The sequence below is a fragment of the Triturus cristatus genome, chromosome 2_1 (assembly GCF_964204655.1).
Source record: "Triturus cristatus chromosome 2_1, aTriCri1.1, whole genome shotgun sequence".
In the NCBI taxonomy this organism is placed as follows: Eukaryota; Metazoa; Chordata; class Amphibia; order Caudata; family Salamandridae; genus Triturus; species Triturus cristatus.
The window spans coordinates 1,000,804,812-1,000,823,439 of NC_140581.1; positions in this window are offsets into that span (position 1 = coordinate 1,000,804,812).

An 18,628-nucleotide genomic window follows, 5' to 3' on the forward strand; every position below is an offset into this window, starting at 1 on the left:
CACACTTCTGCAAAATGATGAAGGGCCTTCATCAGTATTCTTAGGTAAAAGGCCTTCTCATAGATAAACAAAAGATTTGGGTTGAGCGGGGAACCCTACAAAGGGAAAGGTGTAACTTCCTTTGATACTGAGAGAGGCAATAATACTAGCCTTCTTTGAACCAGATAAATGGGAATCTCTGTGTGCTTCATACAGGCCGCTATCCTTACTAGACACAAAAATATTAGGCAGAGGTTTGATCCATACATGCCAGAGCTTATTTTGAGTGTCCAATCGGAATTTGTCCCAGGGCGGTCGGGCTTGCAGAACATAGACACCTTTTTTAGATGTGGAGACAGCTTTTGACTCTCTGGAATGGGAATGTATGAAGTCTGAACTCAAAAGAATGGGAAATGGGGAAATATGTTTATCCTGATATCCCCCATACTCTGTCTTTGCAACAAGAGTATTTATTAATGGAATAAAATGACAACAGCTACACATCGCATGAGGGTCAGGGCAAGATGCCTGCTGGAAGCACTTCTGAATATGCAGGGAGTGGAGCCACTTGCCTAAGCAATACAGAGATAGAGGAGCGTGAGATGCAGGCAAAAGGTTGATACTATAATGATACACCAACAACATCTTACTCTATTTGGGTAACCCAGCATAAAACTACAGGTATCAAAGTCAACTAGTCTCTGATATTTTCACTCCCGGATAACACGAAAGAAGAGGAACTTGATTTTCCATTGATATGGACAGATGAGTCAGTCTGACATCTGGGTAATCAGGTACACAGAGACCCAACAATAGTAATTAGACCCAACAATGGTGTAGCAGTAGTCAGACTACCAGACCAGAGGCTGTATTATGTAATGGAAGCACGGTCCCTGTTTTTGACTGATGCACCTTTAAACAGGTGCGCCGAGTGCAATCAGGGACTGTGCCCCTAATACAATCAATGTGCTGCCCCCAGGGCAGATGCAAACTTGTGCTTCCCAGAGTGCAGCATATTAATGAAATATGGAGCGGCTGTTTGTATCTGCCACTACATCTTACTCTGTGCAGGTGAGACCCACCTGCTCTTCAAATGTTTAAAGGGGGGACAGAGATCCACCAACAGGCAGGTGGACTGAGTGACTGCACCCGCCTGCAAGGGGGTGTCTGGAGTGTCCATGGAACCCCCTTTGCCCTATTCAGAGGGCTTCCTCCAGCAGGCATGTGGATAGAGTGCCACCTTTTTGTGGCGCACTCTGAGTGCGTCTCCTGAGGGCCTGTTTGCCTATGTGCCCGTCAGTAACTGGGTAAATGTGCACAGGCACAATGATTCTCTCATTTGCATAGGTGCACACCCTTATGCAAATGAGGGAATACCCTCTCAAGAGACCACTGGAGTTACATGCATGCCAGCGCTATCAGTATCATAGAAGGGGCTGCAAACACATTTGTGGTCCCTTTTACAATACCATAGTGCCCTAGAGCGCACAATGCCGGTGCACATGCCCGTTGCACCCCAGGGCACTATGCATAATACGGATCCTGACAGAACACTGGATATGACTCCCCCTGTCAATGGCTGGATGCATGTCATAATGAATATGATCATCAATCCCCTGTTTTTTACCTCTTTATGAACATCCCGATTAAATTACAGAGAGCATTTTTATCAGCATAAGATCACTTATGATACAACTAGCATGGGTAGGTAAACATCCCAGAGTAAAATTAGAAATCCCTACATAACCATAGGACATTGGTAGCCTACCCACCCTAGACCTCGAGCTGTATTATCAAGCAGCACAACCATAATTTGAACACTTCTGTACCAAAGACCACAGGAACTAGCTTATATTGAGATAGAGAAGGAAAAAGCGTCACATTATCCATTCACAACTATATCAATACTCTCTGCTGGTGAAATGACCGAACAAATAAACTCAGTTAAATGCACAATGCAAGCATGGAAGTGCATAATGTGTAAACAAGGCCTCTCACAAATAAATTCACCTAATATTCCGATAGCAGATATTCCCTGGGATCAACCGACAGAAAAGCCCAAATCCAAACTACAACTTTCGAAGAGAGTACTAAGATGTGTAGGAGATCTACACAAAAAAGGCTCACTCACAAGCATTTAGCAATACAAAACAGCAGACACACAGACAACTTCACTAGACTGTTCTTCTGCCATAGACTGAGAAACACGAATCAAGTCACGCTCAATTCCCCACAGAACCCCCCCAAAATCAGTCAATCACTCAGAAGCTAAACACTTCCGTACCGAAACATATAGTAAGCAGGCTATTCAAAAATACGCTAGGCCGCATGAGCATGAGTTGCAGGGGAGTAAGGAGGCTGTGGGGAATAGATTTGGGTGATTATCTGTTTTCCTTTGTGAGCAAAAATGTCTCCACTGAATAACAGTCTCACTCAATAGCAGGCATAGACTCCTGCACTTTAAATACTTAAAATGAACCTCCTATACAATTGTTATTCCGTAGAAATTTCGTAGACAACAGGGTCGGACTGGAAGCCAAAATGAACTCTGGCAAAATGTTCAAACCAGTACCGCACTGCAGGAGGCCATGACTAGAATGGGGCCATGAGGGCATGGTTGGGTCATTGCAGTCCATCCCACTGTGATACAGATGCCTATGCTGCAGCTTGATGGAGAAATGCCATATTGCATAATGGTCAGTCCGGCTCTGCATGTCAAGATACAAAGTGCAACCGATGTACATGTTATGAGGAGGATTTCTTGTACTTGGCGTGGGGGATGTCCTTCAAGTGAGTAATACTTGCAACACATATTCCCCTCTCTAACAGAAATACTCATAACCGTCTTCTGTTTAGGAAATCCCTCAAGACTTGGCTTTTCTCGATCTAGCATCTTCCCCTCTTTACTTGGAGGGCCTACAGCTGCAAGTGTGTGCTTTTAGGTCTAGCGCTGGGAAGCCCCATTGTGGGGGCAGCCATGTGCACTATAAATCTTGTAACATAACATAACATATTCAGTAGTGCGAAATAACTGATCATAGCATCACACCTTCCTCGCTTAATGCATGAATGGGTTTCCTAAAAGACGTGCCAGCTCCGAATAAAGGCTTCGTAGCACTAGCAACACTTACAGCAAATCGTAGAGTAGCCATACATTGGCAAAGTGGCCCATTACCTGGCATCAAGGCATGGTTTACAGACTTGATATTCTGCAATGACTCTATGTAACTATGTTCCTGATTACAGCGCACTCTCGGACAAATGAGCATCTCTAAGGCAATATCTCCAAGCTCAAACCTCAAAGACAAAAAAACATTGCCTAACTGAGAACAGCATGAGAAATACAATGAATTCAGGTTTGTCACTAATAGATATGGAAATTAGAGGATCAAATTCAAAACTTGCAGCTTCTGCGTGTCCATGATAGCAATACTTTATTACTGGCTTATGACATGCAAGGTGAATATAATAGTGTACAGTAGAACAATGGGCAATGCCACTTGGGTTCTGCAATGTATAAACATCAATGTAAAGGTGTATTTAACTTTGCACAGAAACCTAAAAAAAGTCGCCCAAGTCGCCCTACTCCGCACAGTAGGGACTGCAGGGGCATACATCATACCTCTGTATCACTCTCTCTTCATATCCCATAAAGTATCTTTACATATCACATTTCATCCAAATAAAGATTTAACTACTAGCTTAAAATACCCTTATCATCCTTAACATATTTCTTTCCTATACATATTAACACATGCACTTTACACCATAGAGGACAATAAAAGCCAGCGAACATTTATTGCAAAAAGATTTCTTTGTGCAATGTAATTTACATTTCCGTAGGAAAGTTTACCTAAAGTCAATCAAGCTAGACTCAGAAAGGAGTATTCCACACCTTCACGTTGTGACTCCTCAGTAGTTTTTGTAGGCAAGTAGAGTGGCCAAAGGATAACAAAATATAATGGAACAGTAGCTTGGAAGGAAAAATCTCTGGAGAATTCTGGGATAAGGATGGGCCTATACATCTTAGAATTATTCTCCTGGATGATCAAAACCCCAAGGCAGACCATCTGCACATTGCTAGAATAGCTCAGTAGGTTGAGCACCTGTAGTAAAGATCTAGATGTAAATTACCAGATGAAATCCATTCAGAGCAGACGCACCCTCTCCAGCAACTCTCCACTGCACACTCACCCTTCCCCATGTTTTCTCTCCATGCCATCAACACAGAGCTTCCCCTGCCCATCTACCCTTATTCAATCCAAGCACAGTATATTTCACTTACCTCCTTGCCCCCTCAAGCACTGCAAAAGGACCCGCACAAATCTCCACCCATCCCAAGTACATGTACATGACTTCCAGCCCCTTCCCAGTATATTCACGTGGTTGCCATCCCCTCCCTAGTACATGCGTATGGTTGACATCCCCTCTTATTACATGCAGGCGGTGTCCACCCCTTTCCAGTGCATGTAAATGACTTCCGGCCCCTCCCCAGTATATTCACGTGGTTGCCATCTCCCCTAGTACATGCAAATGGTTGACTGCCCCTCTTATTACATGCATGTAGTGGCCGGTCCTTCTCTAGTGTATGCACGTGACTTCCAGCCCCTTCCCAGTATATGCACGTGGTTGCCATGACAGCCCCTCTACATGACACACACATAGTTTTCTGCCCTTCCCCAGTACACATGCATGACTTTATGCCATCCAGCACCTCACCAGTACATGCTATGACCTTCACAGTGCACGCACACGGTTTCTAGCCCTTCCCCATACATGCACATGGCTTCCATTCACTGGCGTACTCTGGCCTGAGAGCTCCTGAGTGAGTCCAGAGGGGAGGCCTCCATGTACTTTGCAGGGGGGCCTACTCAAGTTTTGTTACACCTCTGCTTCCATTTCCTCCACAGGATATACACATGGATACTAGCCCTTCACCAGTACATGCACCCGACTGCCAGCCACTCCACATTAACCTCACATGACTTGTTGGGTGGGGGTGGAATGCTTGTTTCACTATTATGTACCTACAGCAAACAGAGTACCAATTACTGTTAGGTTTGCGGATCAAAGCCAGGGCTGCGGAGCACGAAAGTTACAGCACGTCGCGACTAATTACAGAATTATAGTGTGCGTGGGTAATTAGGAGGCACATTTCACCACACATTGTGCAGGCTTGTCACAGCAAGGAGACCTCAGATGCGTGTAACTCACTTCTCTTTTTCCATGGCTGAATTGTAATAGGCTGCTGGCATGTTATAAACACAGCTTAGACAAAATGCTTTTCTTTCCTCCCCACGTGGTTCTGACATCATGGAAATGCCTGTAAGCTAAGTTTGGTTGAAAGGGAGAACATTAAAGTCCCTAGATTTTGTTGAAATCATGTTGTAGAATCCATGTTAACATGAATAAAATTGAAGCAGAGTGTACCTCTGGCACTCAGACACAATTCCCATGCACTTTGTGTCTGGCACCAATCCCAGGAGCTTTGGATGTGGTGGACACGTTTCAAATTAACTTTCTATTCAGACTTTCTTGTTAGATTTCTTTACACTTTATTCGCTAATAATGCTGCTCCTATTCACCTGATTGAAAGTTAAATGTCTGGGGGGGAGCGCGCGGCACGGCGATTCAAGATGGGCGCCGGGTGAGGAGCTCCGTTAGAACGAAGCCGATCCGAGCATGAAGGCAGCTCGTTAATGCAACAGAGCTTTGCTTCCAGGATGGATTCGGTTATGGGACACTGCAGAGACTGACTTGGCAAGTTTTTTTGACCAAAATGCAGTCTTTTTGTCACTTTAATTGCGCATTTTCTGCTCCCCTCAGATGGCGGCCGCCATTTTGTTTTTTCTGCAGCATTTTTCTTCTACCTTTTTGCTGCCACTGAGTCCTTTGGCCAGCTCCCTGTTGTTCTCTAGCGGCATTACTGTGGTGGCTGCGTTGGTTCACATTATGCCATCTTTTTGCGCAAGTAATTGTTAGTGGTTGGTCTCTTTTGCTGCCTTTGTGGATTCCTCAGACTGTATCTTCTAGCAACTACTGTAGGGGGAGCCAGGTCTGCATGCCTCAAGCGACATCCCCAGCCTACTTCAATATTACGACACACCCCCATATTATTGGGTCAATTTTGGCTGTTGGTGTTGCTGGTTCCTTTTTTTTTTTTCTTTTGCCACTTTCTTCGCTTTTCTCTTCAGTTGTGTTTCCAGCGTCCCAGTATCCTTCGCTGTGTTGTATCCTGGAACTTTCATCTTCGGCTACGCCTCCTCTTGCTGCTGACTAAGCAATATCACTGCTGTCCTGCCTGCATTCCGCCATTTGTTATTTGTGTCATAATTGGTTGTGATACCATCAGTATGGAGGGCGCACATTCAACTAAACCTCATGGTGGTTCCACTGGGGGAAGGAAGGACTCAAATAACCCTTCTCTCAAGCGTACCAAAAAAGACCCGCCTTCCCCAAATAAGTCTCCGCTGCCTCTCACTCTTGAGGACATTATGGAAGAGTTGTGCCTTATTCGTCCTTTTATGACAGACACTGTTGCTACGCTTCAGAGGTTAGATGATAAATGGTCTAGTTTGGATACGAGACTTTCTGAGGTGTAACAGAGGATCAGTGATGCACAGGATGTTGTTACTAAAGTTGACACTCTCACCAAAGAGGTCGGCCAGCTCAAGAAGGTAGCGGAGGATTTGGAAAACCGCAATAGGCGCAACAACCTGTGCATTTATGGTATTCCGGAAGGTTCGGAGGGGTCGGATATGATCCAATTCTTAAAGTCTCAAGTTCTTCAAATTGTTGGCCTCCCGAAATCCTCAGACTTTAACATACAACGTGCTCATCGTCTGGGGCCTAGGAATACATCTTCTGCATCTAAACCTCGTGGAATCATAGCATATTTCCTCCTTTACTCAGATCTTATGTCGATTCTCCAGGCTGCCAAGCAACATAAGCAAATGATTTGGTCTGGGCACAAGGTCTTTTTCACTCAGGACGTTTCCAAGCCTACGGCTTCCCGTCGAAAGGAATTTTTGGACCTCAGACCTGCCTTGAGATCTATGAATGCACGCTAAGGTTTAATTCACCCTTGTTTTTTCAAAGTGACCTATAAGGAGAGAACTTTTAGTTTTGAAGATCCTGCTGATTTGCGGAAGTTTATTCATACTCACAAGGGAGAACTTATGGAATTGAGCAAACCCTAGTTGTTTTTCTTTTTTTTTAAGTATATGACTACTGTGTTTGTTCTAAAAATATTCTGTTATATGTTATATAGTTCCTGCGCTTCTTTTGCTCACTCCTTGTTTTTCCTTTTGTTTTGCAGGATTCCCCCATGTGGTGTTATTGTCAAGGTCACCCTTTGTTCCATCCTGCTGTATACAGTGTTTACCCCTTTATGTTGCTGTTTCTTTCCCTAGATGTTTGGTAAGTTCCTTCACTTGTCCTATTTGATTGATATAATGTTCTAGTTTTCTAATTTATAGTCTTTCGTCTTTCAGTTTTTCTATCTTTGTGGTAGTCTGTTCTCTTATATGCTCCTCTTAGTGCGGCTGTTTTGTTCTTCATCGCCCCCTCTCACAGTAATGTTTTTTGTTCAATTGTTTTCTGTGGCTAAAGTCTATTGGCTTTTTGCCACCCTTCTTTGGATGCCTTCTGGGGGTTTCTGTACCCCTGCACCCTCCTCTCTATCTTTCCCCTTTTCCTCTTCGCTTCTTCCCCCTTTTTGCTTCTTGTCCTCCCTTTCCTCACTCCTTTTTATCCCTGTCATCTCTATTCTTTTGGCAACCTCTTCACTATCTGATACACTCCACATTTCCTTTTTTTCTTTTTCCGATCATGGTACTTCTTTGGTTTTTTTTTCTTTTATATCTTTATCACCGTATTTGTGGTGGTTACCTGCTTTAATTTCTCTGTTTCCTGCTACTTATTCAGTGTCATATTCATTTAACTTCTATTTTCAGTTTTCTTTTCATTCTCTACTCTGTCTTAAATTCCATACTCCTTTCTGCTTATCTTTACTTTATTTCCAGAAATGAATGGTCTTCGTGTTATTTCTTGGAATGTTAAAGGCGTTCACAACCCTGTCAAAAAACAACGTGTCTTATCTCATTTAGCAAGGTTGAAATGTCATTTTGCACTGTTACAAGAAACCCACCTTAACTCTCAAGATTTGTCTTCACTGCGTAGACAATGGGTTGGGGAGGCATTCTGTTCTCCAGCAGTAAATAGTAAAAATGGTGTTCTTATTTTGTTTCAGAAGTCATTATCTGTTCAGTTGCACAATGAGCTCCATGATACTTGTGGTAGGTGGCTATTTTTAGATGTTACTGTTAATAATACACAATTTTCCTTCTGTAATGTTTATGGCCCTAACGGTGTAGATTTATCCTTTTGGAGGGATTTTTCTAAGCTTCTTTCCTCTCATGCAAGTGGTCATTTGATTGTGGGTGGTGACTGTAACCAACTGATGGACCCATTTTTAGATCGTAAATCACACACCAGATATGTCCCCAATAAAATGCAAAAGTCCTTTTTTAATGCTATCTCCTCTAGAGGTCTTATTGACTCATGGAGACTTTCTCATCCCGATACTTTAGAATTTTCCTTTTTTTCTCCAGTGCACTCTTCACATTCCCGTATAGATTATATTTTTCTCACACAGCATTCATTTCCAATTTATGACTAATTCAGAAATAGGCTCAATTCTTATATCTGACCATGCTCCGGTTATTACTGATATGGACTTTCCCTCACCTACTCCCATCTCCAGGCGATGGCGCTTCAATAATTCGCTCCTCCTAGATTCACAGTTTGCTGAGCAATTTATATTTTTTGCAAAGGATTTTTTTATAAATAATCTCCATTCTACTTCTCACTTTCACTCTATTTGGGATTCCTTCAAGGCTGCTGCTAGAGGTTTTATTATTGCTTTTGTCTCACGGAAAAGGAAAACAGCTCTATCAAAGTCGGCCCAAATTCTTAAACAAATCAAAGACCTAGAGCATCTCTACTTTACCACTAATTCTTCAGAATCACTCTCTTCCCTCATCAAAGCAAAAATGCAATATAACAAACACTCTTGGGACTCTGCGTGTAATAATCTTCTCAATTTCCATTCCAAAATGTATGGGGGACGCAATAAGGCTGGTAAGTCTCTCGCTACTTATCTAAAAATTAAAAAACAAAAATCTAAAATAATAACTATTACTGACTCACATGGGAATCCTCAGTATACTGATGATAAAATTCTCGATTGTTTTGTTCAATATTATTCCACACTTTATACGCCCGAATCTGTTCCCTCGCCTTCTCAAATTGACTCCTTCTTTCAGTCTCTCCCTAGGTCCTCGGATAGTTTTGTGGATCTCTCATCCCTGGACGTTCCTCTCTCAGAGAAAGAACTACTTAATGCTATTACTTTTCTTCCCAAAGATAAAACTCCGGGCCCAGATGGTTTTACGGTTCGTTTTTATCTCCACTTTAAAGATATCCTATTACCACATTTATTTTCTTTGATTAACTCCTTTGTTGCTCAGGGGAAGTCCCAAGGTTCTTTCACTCAGGCTATGTTATGCTTAATCCCTAAAAAAGATAAAGATCCCTCCCTTTGCAAAAATTATCGACCTATTTCTTTAATTAACACTGACTGTAAAATTTACGCTAAAGTTTTGGCCTCTCGTATTAATAAAGTTATTCCTGACCTCACCAACATTTATCAATCCGGGTTTGTTAAAGGTAGATCCATTACTGACAATTCGAGAACTTTCCTTAACATTATTCATTTGGCCTCAAAGATGGATTCCCCAATCGCTGGCATTACTTTAGATGCTGAGAAAGCGTTCGATAGAGTCTGTTGGGATTTTATGTTTGGTGCTTTGCGGTGGCATGACTTTAGTCCTCCCATCATTCATTATGTTAAATTGTTATATTCTGCTCCCTCTACTTCTATTTGGGTTAACGGGTCTCAATCCTCTTATTTTTCTTTGCATAGAGGCACTAGACAAGGTTGTCCTCTCTCTCCTCTTCTTTTTATTCTTGCGTTAGAACCCTTTTTGGAAAAAATTCGACGTTCATCATCGTATACTGGTTTCATATTTCAGAACATTGATATTAAGTTTACGGCCTATGCAGATAATATTTTGCTTTATATTTCTAACCCGTCCACTTCTTTCCCCTCACTCTTTTCCTTGTTACAAGAATATTCTTTGGTTTCTGGATATAAACTCAATATAGATAAATCTGAGGTTCTACCACTTAACAAATTTTGCCTTCCTCATATGTTTCAGGGTTCAGGCTTGGAATGGAACTCTGGTAATATTAAATGTTTAGGAATTCTGTATGCTAGCACTATTAGAGACACTGTTAAGCTTAATCAGAAGGATATAGTTAAAAAGCTCTCTTCCCTTATAGAACGTTGGTCCCCCCTTTTCTTATCCTGGTGGGGGAGGCTTGCCACTATTAAAATGATGCTTCTTCCTATTGTAAATTTTTACCTTTCAATGCTTCCAATCTCCCTTCCACTTTATTTTTTTAAAACCATAAACCGTATTTTTACCATATTTTTATGGAATAAACGTAAGGCGAGGATTTCTCTCTCCCGTCTTCAACAACCTAAAGATTTGTGTGGAGTTAATTTCCCCAACATTGCTCGATTTCACTCGGCTTTTACTCTGAAACAAATCTGGCCTTTTCTATCTGATTTGTCTGACCCTCCTCTAACAGCCTGGAGCGCTAAAGAACTTGCGCAGCTTTCGCCCTTCTCATTTGTTACGGCTGCCCGGCTATCTCATCCTCCGAAACGTTTTCTTACTCCTATCTTCAGACACTCTAAGGCACTTGCCCTTTCTGTCTTTCGCTCTTCCCTCTCGCAGTTGGAGTTTCATTCCTCAATCCCAATTTGGTATAACAAATCCGTAAAGATTAATCACAGAGCACTTTTTTGGAAAGAATGGATAGATAAAGGCAATATTACTTTCGATTCCTTACTTAGCAATAATTCCCTGCGCGACTTCTCCGACATTCGTGCCTCTTTTCACCTTTCCAATGCCCACTCCTCTCAATATCCCTTGCTTAAAAACTCTTTAGATCTCTTTATCTCTCAGGGTGCTTCACTCTCTACTACTGACTCAACCATTTTCCCTCTGCCAGATTTCTCTATTCCTCTTAAAGCTGCTGCTATCTACAAACTACTTTCCCGTTCTCCTGTAGAAAGAACCAAGTCTAAACTTGAACTTTCCTGGGAAACGGATCTAGCTCAAGAGTTTCCCCTTCAGGTTTGGAATTCCTTGTGGTCAAAGTTGCACACTGCTTCACGTTCCGCTAGCACCACACAGACTTTGTATTTTTTTTACAATAAACTTTTTTTTACTCCTTCTGATTTATATAGTTTCAAATTAATTGACTCTAAAAAATGTTGGTCTTGCCCCTTTGACAATAGTGACTTTTTTCATATGTTCTTTCACTGCCCGTTGGTTAAATCCCTTTGGTCCCGTATTTGGTCTAAATTGAACGAAATCTTAGCCACTGACCACACTTTTGAGATTGTCCATATCTTTCTGGGTGGTATTGCTCCTATATGGAATGTTTCTACCAATGTACGTACATTTATAGATTTGTATATAGCCATTTCTCTACAGATAATTACGACCAATTGGAAAGATACTTCAAAGATCTCATATAATGCATGGTGGAATCTATTATGCCACCACCATCGGCTGGATCGTGCTTTTACCACCACTGTACCTCTTTTGATCAAAAAAGATTTGTTATGGTTGCCATTAACTAATTTTCTCTCTCAAACTGCCCCTTAAATAGCTGTTTTTATTTCTCTTTTTGTTCATGTTCAACATACAGCTCCATCTAGTTCATATATTCATTTACTAGCTTACGGTATTTATATGATGCTTACCCTGTATAATGTTTGCCTTTCCCCCTCCCTTCCCCTTCTTCTCTTCTCCTCTCTTCTCTATCCTCCCTGCCCATTAATCAAAACCTTAAAAATGCTTTTTCCCTAAGTATATTCCCTATTTTTCTATTGGCATTTGTTCATATTGTATGATTTCGATTTTATTCTATTGTTCTATTACATTGCCTTTGTTTTTTCTCTGTATTGATGTTTTACTTGGCTTATGATATTTAATAAAGCTTTCTAAACTAAAAAAAAAAAAAAATGTCTGTACTGCTAAATCCATTGAGAGAGTACCCTCTAGTGGAGAATACAATTGCAGGATGAATTTCTGTTTAATGCCTCTACAACTACAGTAATTCCGCTAGCGTAATCTCCACTGAAAGAGAATCAGCCAACTAAGGGTTTACCACCTTCCCTGCAAATAGGAGGATTCACACTATCAGGGAACACCAAGGGCCTGATTTGGCGCATGGCGGGCAGAGTACCATCCATCAGGGTGGCGGAGGACTTAACATCCACCAACCTGATGGACGGTATTTGAAGCTACTTAGAGATACCCGCCGGCCAAGCAGTCATCTCTGTATGTTGAAAGAAACTGTAGAGATTCTGCACTGCTTGGCCAGCAGTCATGAAAACAGCAGAAAAAACGTCACTATTTATCCAGTCGCTGTCTAAAAAGTAGGGATTCTGCATTGTTTAGCTGGCAGTTTTTATTAAACTATCTTCCCCCGAGGCTGCCAACATCCTGTCCTAAGGGGCCCCCTTCCCCTTGGCAAATTAGTTACCACCCCAGTTTGGGGTTTGTTAGCTCTTCAATGGTTTGCAACAGCAACTGCAGTTGCAAACTATCAATAAATTACATTCTGAATTGGAAAGGTGAGTCAGGAAACCCCTTTCATGAACCCTCCTATTTGCAACTCAGAAACAATCGCAAAAGTCCATTTACTAGTCTAAAGAAAAGTACAACTCATAAAATGGGTTTTGTACATAATGATAAGTACTTTTGTGAACACAAACTTGTGCTTTTGTGGCATGAGGCCCTTAGTGCTAAAACTAGATTAGATGCAAGGCACTAGTTTGTATGTCTGAAGATCCAAAATGTTTGAATGTTTCAAAGTTATTTTGACAGACATGGCACAGAATGCCAGTTCATTATACCATGGCGGAAGTCATAGCGACATGGGAGGCCCTTTAGGGAGCTGCCTCTTGATCCATAAATGCTCCTACTCCTTAACATTTAGCTGCAGATATGACTAATCATAAAGATGATTAGAACCTTTGAAAGACTAGTTAAAGCTATTTACTCTTCTAAAGCTATATACCCGCTCTTACTCACACAGCCATGGGAATGTACAAGGGCCAGATATAGGATTCTTTCACAAAAAGAGCTACAGAGGGAATTGACGCAGGTTGCCCTCTGCTCACAACTCTTGCATCAAAAAACCTGCTTATATCTCTGGATAAACCTCATGGGCATACCCCAAACCTGTTCATGGTTATACTGCTTAGGTCCTAGCTCAACAATGCTGTACACATTGGGTGCCCCTATTCCTGTTTAAAAAATTTACAAGTGTCTATTTTCCCCAGGAAATTGTGTGTGTTTCTCACTCCCCACAATTTCCCACATCCAACAAAAATATTGTGTGAAAGGAGTGGAGGCACCTCCCGGAAAAACCATTGAGGGAGCTACTGATAGGTTTTCATCAGTGTGCTCTACTTATCATCATTGGCAGACTCCACACCATAAACAATATATGAAAGGATGTGCACAACCAAATTGAAATGAAAGTGTGAAAAAAATGTGAAAAAGGGTAAAATACGCACCCAGAAATGTATTTGTGTGCCTATCAACCCTGACCCCCTACTATAAGAGCAATAGAAAAAGGTTTTTCTAGCTCCTAAACTATAAAAACGAGCTAAACAATCACTGGCACTATTTCCAATTTTAATCACTGCTGTGTGTTTGCTCACGTTAAAACCAAGACCTACTGTCGTGCTCCATCACTTTGATAAGAGAAGCCAACATGTTTCATTGCCTTTTCATGTTTTTCGACAATTTCTTCAGGGCTAGGGGCCAATCCTCGCCACACTGTAAATCGCAATCAAATACCCGGTGGTTGCCCCCCTATAGCATACCAGCAGCCACCTTCACAAGGTTTGTGTACGCGTCCACAATACCCCCGTGTATTTTTCACAGTTGCTCTTCGTCAACCGGTAAATCCTCGGCTTACTCACTCCGCGCTCGTACATAATGATGAGTACTTTTGTGAGCACAAACGTGTGCTTTTGTGGCATGAGGCCCTTAGTGCTAAAACTAGATTAGATGCAAGGCACTAACTTGTACGTCTAAAGATCCCAAATGCTTGAATGCTTCCAAGTTATTTTGACAGACATGGCACAGAATGCCAGTTCATTACAACATGGCTGAAGTCATAGCGACATGGTAGGCCCTTTAAGGAGCTGACTCTTGATCCACAAGTGCTCCTACTCCTTAACATTTAGCTGCAGATACGACTAATCATATAGATGATTAGAACCTTTGAAAGACTAGTTAAAGCTGTTTACTCTTCTAAAGCTATATACCCGCTCTTACTCACAAAGCCATGGGAAAGTACAAGGGCCAGATATATGATTACCAAAAGGCTCCATGTTATAAGAACGCCTCTTTTTCTGCAGCAAATCGGTGCCTTCTGGTATTATTAATTCTGGTTCAGTTTAATTAAACTAATCAGACTAAAACATCTGAAAACAATGATTTGTAAAAGCAAAAACCAGAAATGCAAATGTTTTATCCCAGTAACATAGAGCCATGTAATATTTACGGTGATTTTATCAAACTAGAAACAATTGCATAGGGCCCCTTATGAAGTGACCACACATAATAATTGGGAGACTTCATTCCAATTGCATGATAGAAGTAAGAAAAATTATGGGCATGATTTAAAGTGTCAAGTATGGAGTTAACTATGTCAGGATTCTGGATGGCAAGGACAATATCTCTGACATCCTAAGGTACCTCGGCCCACCAAATTTAGAGTTGTCCGCTGGCCCTGTGGGCAACTCTCTACATTGACAGGAACTACTGTATATGCACAAAACATTTGAAAGACAGCACAGTCAGACATGATGGCCAGCTAGCAAACTATTAAAAAAATGTTTGTTCTTCAAAAATAAACTCCCAAAGTAGGAGTTTGTTTTTGAAAAGCAAAAAGAAAATAATGGTCCCACACACTGGGAATTTCTCCCAGTGTGACAGGGTCATTATTATTTCCTGTTCGTTACAACCAGCTTTTGCTCTAAATAGGGCAGCAGAAGGTATAAAGTCCTTCTTTCAATGGCCCGTACTTTATTGGGCCATCAGAGGAAGTATTCTGTCGAGAAGTCACAAGCAAAGGAATGGGACTATAATTAATTCAACTGAATGTCATTGGAATGTGAATTAATTTCCTTATTTAATCAGAGAAAGACCTATAGGCATCAAAGACATAGAAGAAAAGAAACTCCCAGAATTTTTTTGGGATAGCCTTCTGTATAGATTCTCCCTCACTTCAGTTCTGTGTTTCCACCTCTGTCCTCAAGGACGCAGTCACGGCACTCCCAATGTGGAGAGAAGCTGAATCCACTCCATCATGTCATGCAAAATGCATCCCACTGGTCCATGCACTAAGACTTTCATCACACAAGGAGTCTTACTACTATGCACTTAGGGGCAGATTTACTAAGGGCTTGCAATGACTTTGGGCCTCGAATGGGATTTACTAAGCCAATCAAAGTAATCTTGAGTGGCTCTGAGTGGCTTAAATCCAGAGTAACACAAGGCAGCCAAATCACTGCCTTGCATTACTCTCTGTTGTAAATGTATTCCACTGGTGGAGCATGGGAGTTCTTATGCATTCACCCATGGACTTTGCCGCACTCCCAGATTTACTAAGGTGAGTAAATCTGAGAGTGCGTCAAAATGGTACACCTTCTCAAGTGAAGCTTAAAGTGGAGAAATATCTTGATTGCTCCTCCTTATTTCCTCTTTCTATGTGTGCTGCATTCTGCAGCACTCATAGAAAGAGGAAAATGCCTCAAAGGATTGTATTTGTGCAGGAAGATGCCCATTCCTGCCCAAAAATAATCCTACTAGTAATGCAGATACCCTTTACCATGTTGCAAGGGTGCTTTTGTTGGCACTAGGCAACACACAGTGTGCCAACGCAGGGAGAGAGCATAAATACGTCATATATTAATAGATATGGCACAATATTGACTCTACCCTGTCACACAACGTAACACAGCAAGTTGTCTTGCTGCCTTGACTTCTTCGTAAATCTGATCCTTGCTGCATACCCACCCACAATTTCAAATCAAAATCAAATATGGGGCAACATAGCTCATTGTAAAAATACCAAAAGAAAACAGTCCATTGAAGGATGAAAGCAGGAAGACTTTGTAGATTCCTATTTTAAAATGTTATGCTAATTTATCCACCCATTTTTGGACAGAAATAACTTATCTTGTCACAGACCACCCTAGCCTTTCTTAGTTCTGATGTCCCCTGACCTCCAGTTCATGCTTGTCTAAGAACTTCCTGGCCCTGCACTTCCTGGTTTGACTGGTCATCATTTCCATGTACTCCTGCCCCCAGTAGTTTGGATCTTGGATCTCCTATTTCATAGGCTTCGGCCCTGGACCTTTTTATCCTCCTGACTCTAATATTCCTCCATCAGTTTTCCTTGTCCTGCTCCCCTCGTTTATCTGGTCCCCTCATTTGCCTGTTCATAATCCTTCTGATCCTCTTCACCTTGGTCCATTAATTCCTGGTCTTAGTTCTGGTACTCCTTTGTCTGGCCCTCATGTATCGGTCTTCTGATGCTAGTTCTGCTGGCATTGGTTTCCCTAGCCCTCCTGCCTCATCCTACTCCTACCAGTCCTCCTGGTTTGCCTATTATACCTTGTCCTTCTGACCATGGTCCCCTCTATCATGGTTCTGTTAGTAGTGGTACTATTGAGCCTGGCCTTTCTCATCCATCTGGCACTTGTCCTCCTACTTTGTGTGTTGTGGGTCACCCTGCTTCATGTAGTTCTTATCAACCTGGTTTAGGACCTCCCAGAGTCTGACACTTCTAGAACTTCTGACACTAATCTCACTGGACCTAGACCTTTTTTGTCCTTTATAACTACCTAGTCATTCTAATATATGATCTTCAGCCTAGCCTGGTCCTTTCTAGTAGTGGTCTTCCTGCTCCTTTTGCTTCTGGCCCCTTGGTTCTCCTTGATCTGATGTCTGTGGTCTTGGCCCTCCTGTCATCGGTCCTTCTCTTCACTGGTCTCCTAAGACTGGTCCTGGATCTGTCTACTTGGGTCTGGTTGTGCTAGTACCTCTGGGCCTGGTCCGTGTTCACAGACCCTCATAGCCCTCCTTGTCATTATGGTCCAGGGCCTTCTGTTCCTTTTACCTCTGGTCCCTCTGTTCCTTTGGGCCCTTGGCCACTGAGTCCAGAGCCCCCTGTTCTGCATCCTCCTGGCCTTCCAGATACTTCTGAAACTGGTCCAGTTACCCTTAGTACTGTTTTTCATTGTTCTTTTCCTAATCGTCTATTTGTTCCTGGTCCCCGCTGGTACTGGTAACCCTGGTCCTCATAGATTAAGTTGTTCTGGGCCTGGTTCTTGTTGTCCTCGTTATTGTGGCTCTTGTCATCGAGCCCTCCTAGGGGTCCACCTCTAGGCCCTTGTTCTCCTACTTATCATCCTCTCCCTTCTACTGTTTCCTTCCCTAGCACCTCCTCCACAATTACTATAGTCAGATACAGCCTCCAAGCCTTTCACTATCAAGTACAGAAATGTGGGCTTGGTAGAGACAGGACCTTGCCTATTTAAAACACTGCTCATTATGTTAAAAAACAAAACTGTCATTCCCAAGATGCATTGTACAGGTGAATAAAATGTGAGTGTGGGTGAAGGGGCTGCTCATGAGATGGGATTAATAAACATCAATGCCCTATATCTGGAGAAGTGTGGCTCAATGATTAGAGCGGCAGACCCTGATGCAGAGGTCTAGCCCGGGACCAGGGTTCAATTCCCCGCCTCGGCGGGTCTTGGGCTAAACAATTCCACGGACCTGATCATTCTCGCCTTGGTGCCATTCCAATCATGGAGTCCCACTCTGCAACTCTGGGCAATAGCTTGCTTAATCTCCACAACGGCCACCACAACGCTAAGGATGCCTGGCCTCCACCTTGGGGGTGCCCAGGAGTGGACGCCTCACAGGGAAAGCCAGGATGGGTTCCACAGCGGTATTCGTACAAGCGCCTTGAGACCCTTGCGGGTGAGTAGTGCGCTATACAAGTATCAATTTACAATTTTATATCTACTCTGCTGGTGAATAGTAAGAAAAGGTGGGTTTATTTACAGGTAGCAGAGTGAAATCCTCCTGTGAATTACGCAGATGCAATACTTATCTGTCTCCTGCTTTCACTTCCCCATTCCACAGAAGTCCCACTACGGTGTCTCACTCAATTTACTTCCTGCGAGTACCCAAAAGCACTGTGCCACCAAAAACTAATTACCTACTGTACGTCTCCTTCCCTCTGTTTGCTGCTGCTTGTTGACTCCTACTGTGTTGCCGATTTGAAATGCTAAGCAAGCACAATCTCTCCTAAACAGAAACCTAAAGCTAGCACACGGCCTGCCATAGGAAGCTCAGACAGAGCCCGACCTTCAAAAACCACAAAAAGGAGGACCATGAACATCTTTAATACC